Here is a 9,403-nt window from a genome sequence, read left to right as displayed (position 1 = left end):
GCTCTGGACTACTTATGCTAGAGTGACCATTTTCTTGTTGGTGCAAATTCATATGCAATTGGATTTTGGACAAGTTACTTGTTAGCAAACAGAAGAGTCATCGATTCTCCCGAGAGGTTACAATAGGCGCGAGCAAAGATATTAATGATGAGGAAAGCTATTAATCATGAGCAACTGGCCAGTCTCCTTATTATGTTCGTATCTGCTCCTCCTTATCCTAATGCAAAGCTCAGGTTCATCTTTATACCACAAACGAATGCCAAAAGACTTCATTTCTCCAAAAAATAAACTAATAATGTCATAGTCATTTGGTGTTTTTCCATTTTCCCATAAGCCAGCAAGAGGTACCAACAAAAAAAAAATAATATCATATTTTGAATGGTTGGATAAGGCAAGTTTTCGGGTCATCAACGACATCTCATCATCACATAAGTGAGCTGTGATGTCAACTAATTTACGATTCAACATTGACATATGAAAACCTCTCAAGCCTTTCACAATTATACAACATTAACTCAATGAGTTTTCTGAACATCTCAGGGAATGTTGAACCTCTTCAACACCTCAACACCATACATCCACAAAGATACAGATACGCCAAATTTGGCATCCCCTTGAAATTGGTGTTTTCTTCAGGCTTTTGGAGCCCCTTGATAACAATTGAGAAATCAGAGACCAAAAAGAGATGAAAACTATTATGTATTTCTTCTGATTACAATTGATAAACTATCCACTATTTATATACAAAGGTACAAGCATTATTCTAGCATAATATCATATCATATCTTGCACAATATCAATGGTGTGATTGTGCTTAGTTAAATTAGAATATTGTCCCGAATATTTTAGAATCATATAAGATATTTAGATATTTGGAATCATATCATATATGATTTGGAATCATATCAGATATGATTTGGAATCATATCAGATATGATTTGGAATCACATCTGATATGGTCAACATCCCCTCTCAAATTGATGCTACTTATCAAGAAGCATTAATTTGGATAATAGGAATTGGTGTCTGCTCCTTGTCATCGCTTTTGTAAACAAGTTTGCCAATTGATCATGCGACGTGACATGTCGAAGACTAATGACTTGATCAACAACAAGTTCTCGAATATAATGACAGTCCACTTCAATGTGCTTTGTGTTCTCATGGTGGATTGGATTTGTTGCTATTTGTATTGCACTAGTATTGGCAACATGTAATGTAGTGGAGCCATCAAGAGAGATATGAAGTTCTGTCATCAATCGACGTCCACACAATTTCAGAGCAAGCGGCTAACATTGATCTATATTCTGCCTCCGTTGATGATTTTGAAATTCTTGGCTGCTTCTTGCACTTCCATGAGACAAGTGATGATCCGATTAACATACACCATCCTGTCGTAGACTTTCGAGAGTTTGGACATCCTGCCCAATCTACATTTGCATACCCATCGAGATTTAGAGATGATGTTGAATGAAAGAAAAGACCTCGATTAATTGTACTCCGAACATAGCGAATGATTCTGAAGAGGGCAGAAAAATGATGTTGCTAAGGATTTGTAACAAATTGGCTCAAGACTTGAACTGGATAAGAGATGTCAGGTCTTGTTATTGTCAAATAAATTAGACAACCAATGAACCTCCTGTACAATGCTGGTTCTGTAAGAGGGTCACCATCATCATTTTTGTACTTCACATTGATCTCCATAGGTGTGTGAGCTACTTTCTGATCACTTAGAAATGCTTGTGTGACAAGATCCTCTGCATACTTTTTTTGACTTAGCATGATACCATCCTGCAAATATTCAACCTCTATCCCTAAAAAATATGTTAACTTGCCAAGGTCCTTCATTTTGAAAGTTGCATTAAGAAGATTCTTGAGCTGTACAATTCCATTCTCATTATTGTCGGTTATAATCATATCATCCACATACAATAGTAAAAATTTCATACCAGTATTGGAGTGCCAGATGAATAATGAATAATCAGAAAGAGAAAATCCAGCATTTATGATGGTAGATCGAAACTTCACAAACCATGCACGTGGTGCTTGCTTAAGACCATAAAGAGATTTTCGAAGACGACAAACCGTATCGGTTGAGCTTGGTTGTACCCTGGAGGAGGCTTCATGTATATAACCTTATGTAGTTCACCATGCAAAAATGCATTTTTCACATCCATTTGATGAAGTTTCCACCGTTTGATGGATGCTATAGTGAGCAACACACGAATTGTCGTCATCTTTGCAATAAGAGCAGAAGTCTCCTCATAGTCCAAGCCATATTCTTGTTTATATCCTTGAGCTACTAGCCGAGCTTTGTACCTCTCTAATGTTCCATCATACTTCATTATAGAATAAATCCATTTGCTCCCAATAACATAAGCTTCAGCCGGTTTAGATATCAAATCTCATGTATGATTTTCTTCTAAAGTCGAAAGTTCCTCTTCCATTGCCTTTTTCCAGCAGTCATGACTTGATGCATATTGGTAAGTAGTTGGAACAAAAATAGAATTCTAAGTAGCAAGTAATGCATACGATCGACTGTATCTACCAGAAGAGTATCCGTATCGATCTGGGGCAAATGTTTTACGTTCAGAGTGATGAAGAGAAGGAATGGAAGAATTTATTTGGTCACTTGGTAAAGGTTCACCATCAGAATAATCATTGTTGTCAGATGAGTCAGTGAAAGAGGTATTCAATGAATTATGTGACAAAGTACTATTACCTGAATTATCCGTAGGGAATGGATCTGATTGACCAGGATCATCAATAATGCCATTAGGGTCTTTATTGGGAGATGTGAGATTTTGTTCCTGCTGATTCTCAAACTTGTGCAGAAATGAGACAGAGTCTGATTTTGTTGAAGAGGTAATAAGGTAAGCAAACAGATGCTCAAAGAAAATTACATGTCTGGAAACCCGCAATTGTCATCTAAAAGAATCATAACAAAGATATCCCTTTTGAACATCATTATAACCCAGGAAAACACACCTCACAACTTTACCAGATAATTTATGACGTTCATATCTAGGTAAATGGACAAAACACACACAACCAAAAACTTTTAGATGAGAATAATCAGAGAGTTTACCAAAAAGAATGGAATATGGACTATCATCTTTGTTAATGGTAATGGTGTGTCTGTTTATTAAATAGACAGAAGTTTGGATGGCTTCAACCCAAAATATTTTAGGAACATTTGATGTATCGAGAAGAGCTAATATGGTTTCCAGAACATGCCTATTTTTTCTTTCTATAACCCCATTTTGCTGAGGTGTGTATGGACAAGAGTATTGCGAAGTAATGCCTCTCTCTTTGAAAAAATCTATGAGTTCTGACTTCATGTATTCTCCATCTGAATCAGATCGAAATTTTTTAATTCGTTTATTGAATTGAGTCTCAACATAGATGACAAATTGTTGTATGATTTTAGGAACTTCACTTTTGTTTCTAAAAAATAATACCCATGTATATAGAGAAATATGATCAATAAACAAGATAAAATATAGATACCCCAATCTAGATAAAATTGGTGCAGGACCCCATACATCACTGTGAATCAAATCAAAAGTAGAGTCGTATGAAGTAGTACTACAAGGAAAAGGTAGTTTATGACTTTTGGATTTAGCACAATTTTCACAAGGCAATTTTGATGACAAAACCCATGATTTCTTATTCAAATGAAGACAATACTATAACATGGAAGAAAGTTTTTAAGCATGTGGATGTCCAAGACGATGATGCCACAAGTACCACAATTTATTTGAGTTAGTGATGTCTCCTTTAGTGGCAGACAAATAGCATGCATGGTGAAGTGTTTCAGACATGGACAACTGGAACATTCTCCCAACTTTACGACCCTTGGCGATCACCTTCCCTGTCTCCAAATTCTGAACAACACAACCAACACGTGAGAAAACAACAAGGCAATTTTGTTCCACCAATTGTCCAACAGAAATAAGATTAACAGTAAGTTTAGGGACAAAAAGGACATTAGTGAAGCAAGATGATTTTCCAATCTTAGAGGCAGGTAAAGTATCACCATTGGCTGTGAAAATAATACTCCCTCCGTCCCTATTTACTTGTCCATATTTCCTTTTTTAGTTGTCCCTATTTAGTTGTCCATTTTGACAAATCAAGAAAGGACAACAAATTTTTTCCTATTATACCCTTATTTACACTTCTTGAAAATTGTAAAAGTGTATGTTGTTTCCCACCAATTTATTTCACTTGAATTCAAATAAGTGGTTGTAATTTTGAAGTGAAAAGTTGTCATAAGGGTAAAATTGTAACTTCACTGTGCTAATCATTGTTGCCTTAATCTGTGTGCCATTTCTAAAGTGGACAACTAAAAAGGGATGGAGGGAGTATGATTTTTTGATGGAGTTGATAAAGAGTGTAAATTATGGATATCTCCTGTCATATGGTTAGACGCAGCCGAATCTATATGCCAAACTTTTGAATTCTTATTTAAATTCTTACCAGGATAGGCAACAGTGGGAGCACTAGAAATATCCCCGGGGAGAGCAGCTGCAATTGAATCTTGTATCATCTTTTGAAGTGCTTTCGGATCCAAAGAAGATGGTGTGATATCTGCTTGACTCACATAAGCTTCAGACGCTTGATAAGCTTTGTGCTTGGTTTGACGCGTGTTTGGGCGTCGATTGCACTCTAGAATTATATGGCCAGGCTTCTTAGAATAATTGCATATGTTTCTTTTCTTGCAATGTGACGCAATATGGCTATACTCTTTGCACTCAAAGCATTGTGGTCCAGACTTTTGAAATGAGCTCTGAGTATATGATTTATGGGCACCTTTTGATGTATACATAGCTGCGTCAATTGTGTAGGAAGAATCCATGGATGCCAGAGTATTGATACACGTCTCCTCACGAATGAGTTCTCCAAAAATGACATCGATGTCTGAAAGATTTTCCCTGTAAGAATGTTAGCTCTAATAGGCTCAAAATCAGGTCTCAATTTCATGAGAAATTGGACAACTCGAGTCTTCTTTCTCTCCAACATAACTTTCTTGAAGCCTATGGAAGAAAGGTTTCCTCCAAAACTTTGGTCTTGTTCTGACCAGATTGCCATAAGTCCCAAATAATAACTCCGAATGTCTTTATCTCCCTATTTGTATTTCGAAAGAGTATGTTCCAACTCAAAATCCCGAGCATGATTACATTGAAAATATACCTTTTTGAGATGCTTCCACATCTCTGCTGCCAAGTTGAATGGACACAGACTGAGTGCAACATCTGAATGTACATAATTGAGGATCCACAAAATTACATGAGCATTGTTAGCGTGCCAAACTTGTTTTTCCTTGTCTTCATTTGACTCAGTTGTTGATCCATTCAAGATTCCAAACAAGCTTTTCCCTTGAACAAAGATCCGAAAATGAAATTCCCACATCAGATAATTTTTTCCATCAAATTTGGTAGACAAAATGTCGTGAGAATGTGACTCCATTAGAAAGACGAGATATCCGATGATAGAAATCAATCAACAATAAGGAGAATTAAACTAGTTTCTGGAAAAGAAAAATTAGGCTCTTGATACCATGATAACAATTGAGAAATCAGAGACCAAAAAGAGTTGAAAACTATTCTGCATTTCTTCTGATTACAATTGATAAACTATCCACTAGTTATATACAAAGGTACAAGCATGATTCTAGCACAATATCATATCATATCATGCACAATATCAATGGTGTGATTGTGCTTAATTAAATTAGAATATTGTCCCGAATATTTTAGAATCATATCAGATATGATTTGAAATCACATCTGATATGGTCAACACCCCTTAGATCTAGCTTATGTAAAGATGGGAATTGTTGCTATTCAAAACACACAAAGAATGATGAATGATGAAAATGAGTAAAGTAGTAAATGACATTTTTTTTTTATTAGAAATCATTTATTTTACTTTATATGAAAATTACATGTTTAGAAACTAGATAAAAATCACGTGATCATATATCAAATCATATATATATATATATATATATATATATAAAGAGAACCTTAGGTCCGCCTACGTGGTGCCATCACAAACCAAAATTCCTTTTAATTTATTTATTTACAAACTAGCCTTCCCCTTTCATGAAAAGTTGTGACTTTTATGAAAAGTTGCGACTTTTATGAAGAGTTGCGACTTTTATGAAAAGTTGTGACTTTTATGTAAGGTTGTGACTATTTCGAAGGGTTGCAATTTTTTCAAATAGTTGTAACCTTTTCGATAAGGCACAATAAACATTTGTTCACACTACCCTTTGTTGTCTATAAATAGAGGGATTTCCTCTCATTTTAAAACAACGAAAATTCTGAACCTCCCCTTCTTCTTCTTCTTTTTCTTCACAATTAAATATTTGTGTACACTGCTCCTGTTGAGTGGCTCACTGACACCATTTCTTATGTTATAGATCATGGTATGCACTTTTACAATCATTATGCTTATGTTATTAAGGATAAATGATAAGATGTAACAATTTTCATTTTCCTTTACATTATTAATATTTATTACCACGTAATCTTGTATGTATTATAATATAGTGTTTTAACTTTATTGACTGATAGGTTTTAACCATTATTTTATAAATTCGATGATATTAAATTTCCGCGCTTTGCGAGGGTAATTTTCCTAGTATATATATATATATATATATAAGATAACCCTAGGCCCGCCGACGTGGCGTCATCACAAACTAGAACTCTCTTTTAATTTATTTATTTCCAAAACTAGCCTTCCCCTTTCATGAAAAGTTGTGACTTTTATGAAAAATTGTGACTTTTATGAAAAGTTGTGACTTTTATGAAAAGTTGTAACTTTTATGAATAGTTGTGACTTTTATGAAGAGTTCAACTTTTATAAAAAAAATATGACTTTTTATGAAAGGTTATGACCTTTCTGAAGGGTTGTAACTTTTCCAAAGAGTTGTGACCTTTCCGATAAGGCACAATAAGCATTTGTTCACACTACCCTTTGTTGTCTATAAATAGAGAGATTTTCTGCCACTATTATTTGTAGGGTTTTTTCCGCTATAGGGTAGTCGAATTCAAATACATTAATTAAGCTTCTTATGAAGGTTGTTTCATTCCTCAAAGTTTTCTTCCTCCTATTTTATGGAGCTTAATCTTTACTATAAGTCATACTGATTCATGTAACTATGACAATTTTGTGCTGCTATTTTGGTGACTTTTTTTTAACTCTATTAAAAATTTCAGTAAGGATGATTGAAAATTGATCTTCTCTGTTGTCCCTTTCTGCGGGTTTCTTCATATAAACAAAGAAAATTGATTTCAATTGCAATTCCACATTACTACTCTTGCACCTCTCAGTCCACAACTCATAATGCTGCTGAAATTGTTGATTCATTACATTTGGTTTTTTCGTAATCAAAACTTTTATGTTTGTTACTATTATTTGTAGTTATTTTTTTTGCTATAGGGGAATCGAATTCAAATACATTAATTTAGCTTCTTATGAAGTGTGTTTCATTCTCAAAGTTTTTTCCTCCTATTTCATGAAGCTTAATCTTTTACTGTAAGTTATAGTTATTCATGTATCTATTGCAATTTCTTTTTGCTATTTTGGTGACTTTTTTTTTAACTTTGTTAGAAATTCCAGTGAGGATTATTGAAAATTTATCTTCTCTGTCGTCCCTTTATACAAGTTTTTTCATATAATTTTTGAGAAAATTGCTTGTGGGTTGTGCTATATTTGATAATGTGATAACTAATACTGAACCAATGATGAAGTTTGTTAAAAAACCAAACAAATTGTTCTCTTGCTTGCCACAGTTAGTATATTATTTTGATTCTTTTTCTTAGGTACAAATATTTTGTATGTCATTGCACTCTTTCTAGAATATTAGTATAGAGACAACTAGTCTACTTCTTTTATCGCAAGTTAACTAATTCTTCGTCTCTTCTTTTTGGGCATAATAAGAGATCAAGTTTTCTTGAAACTAACAAATGTCCAAAATAAACTATAACAAAAATATTTTTTATCGGCAATAAATATGCACATTAATGAAGAATGCTAGAGAATTTACCATCATTAGTTAATTGTCATTACATTCAATGTTGCTGTAGACTTTAGGGACAATTATAGAGAGTACCAACTGCATCTGAAAATACATATTTAGCGACAATTAAGCTATTAATTGCCGTTAAAGATCATTTTTTTGTAATGATAACTCTTTCCTTTGATAAATTTTTTTTGATAAAGTAGTAATAATTGTTTCTTTTGGCTTCTTTAAATTTAATTTGTGAACTGTAAACTTGGATTTGAAAAATATGTTAAGCAAAATGCCTTTTTCTTCTTGATTGTTAGAAAAGTGTAACACCTCGTATGCTAGAACTACCAAAATGCAGATTTTTCATAAGTTGCAAGTGCAACCAACGGTTGCCACCCACGGACTGTAGGGTGACCCACAGTACGTTCTGGTGGTCTGTGGTTCACCACCTGCAACCCTCCCCATAAACCTTAGACAAAATCTTCTAAGGCATGACCCACAAATCGTAGGTCAGGCCACAGACCGTGGTCCTGGTCTGTGGATCATGGCCCCAAAATCTAGTCTTTGAAGCCGAACGACGGCTAACCAGAACGGACCCTCGGTCCATCCACGGTCCGTCGGTCTGGTCCGTCGATGACCCCGACAACTTTTAAGTCAAGGGTCTTTTGGTCTTTTCCTCATGCGTTGGACCCCTAAACTACGTGGTTATGGTCAGTTTTAGCCTAGTAAACAAATTAGAACCTAACCTAATCAATCACTCACCAAAAATTCATCAATCTTAGAACAAAAGAGGAGAAGTCGACCAAACCCTAGTTCAAGAACGCAATAATTTTTCATCAGTTCCAGCCCCGAAATTGAAAAATTTCTTCGTGAATTTTGTCACCAGGTATATGGGATTTCACAAGTGGGTTCCTTTCACCCATTAGGTCCCTAGAATTTAGTCAGATCCTTGATTCCTTTCATTATCTAGATCTAGGGTTCCTAGAATTTTAGCAGATCATTATGAATTAGTTACTTTAATGTTCCTAATCAGATTACTGTGATTTTAGTATTTTTTTTGCGTAGATTCTTTCATGAGTTCAGAACCCTAGCTATGTAGTTCTTTAGTTCATGAATTAGACATACTAGGTCATATATTACAAATATACATGCCTCAGATTTAAATGTTTCATTATTAGTACATTAATGTCACATTTTAAGTTAGCATGTCAGTATTTTGAGCTATCCAGTATTACATAAATTCATTCATAAATTGTTAATTTCATAATCAATTAAGAGTAGCTTAATACCGAGTTGACGAGGGTCAGTAACCCTCAAGTCCCAGAACTAAGTGCCCCGTAGGTTGTAAGTCTCTTCTGTAGGCATTATTTCAGTGATCACGCC

Source organism: Solanum stenotomum, chromosome 2, assembly GCF_019186545.1.
Source record: "Solanum stenotomum isolate F172 chromosome 2, ASM1918654v1, whole genome shotgun sequence".
Taxonomy (NCBI): Eukaryota; Viridiplantae; Streptophyta; class Magnoliopsida; order Solanales; family Solanaceae; genus Solanum; species Solanum stenotomum.
Note: the sequence above shows the minus strand (reverse complement) of the source record.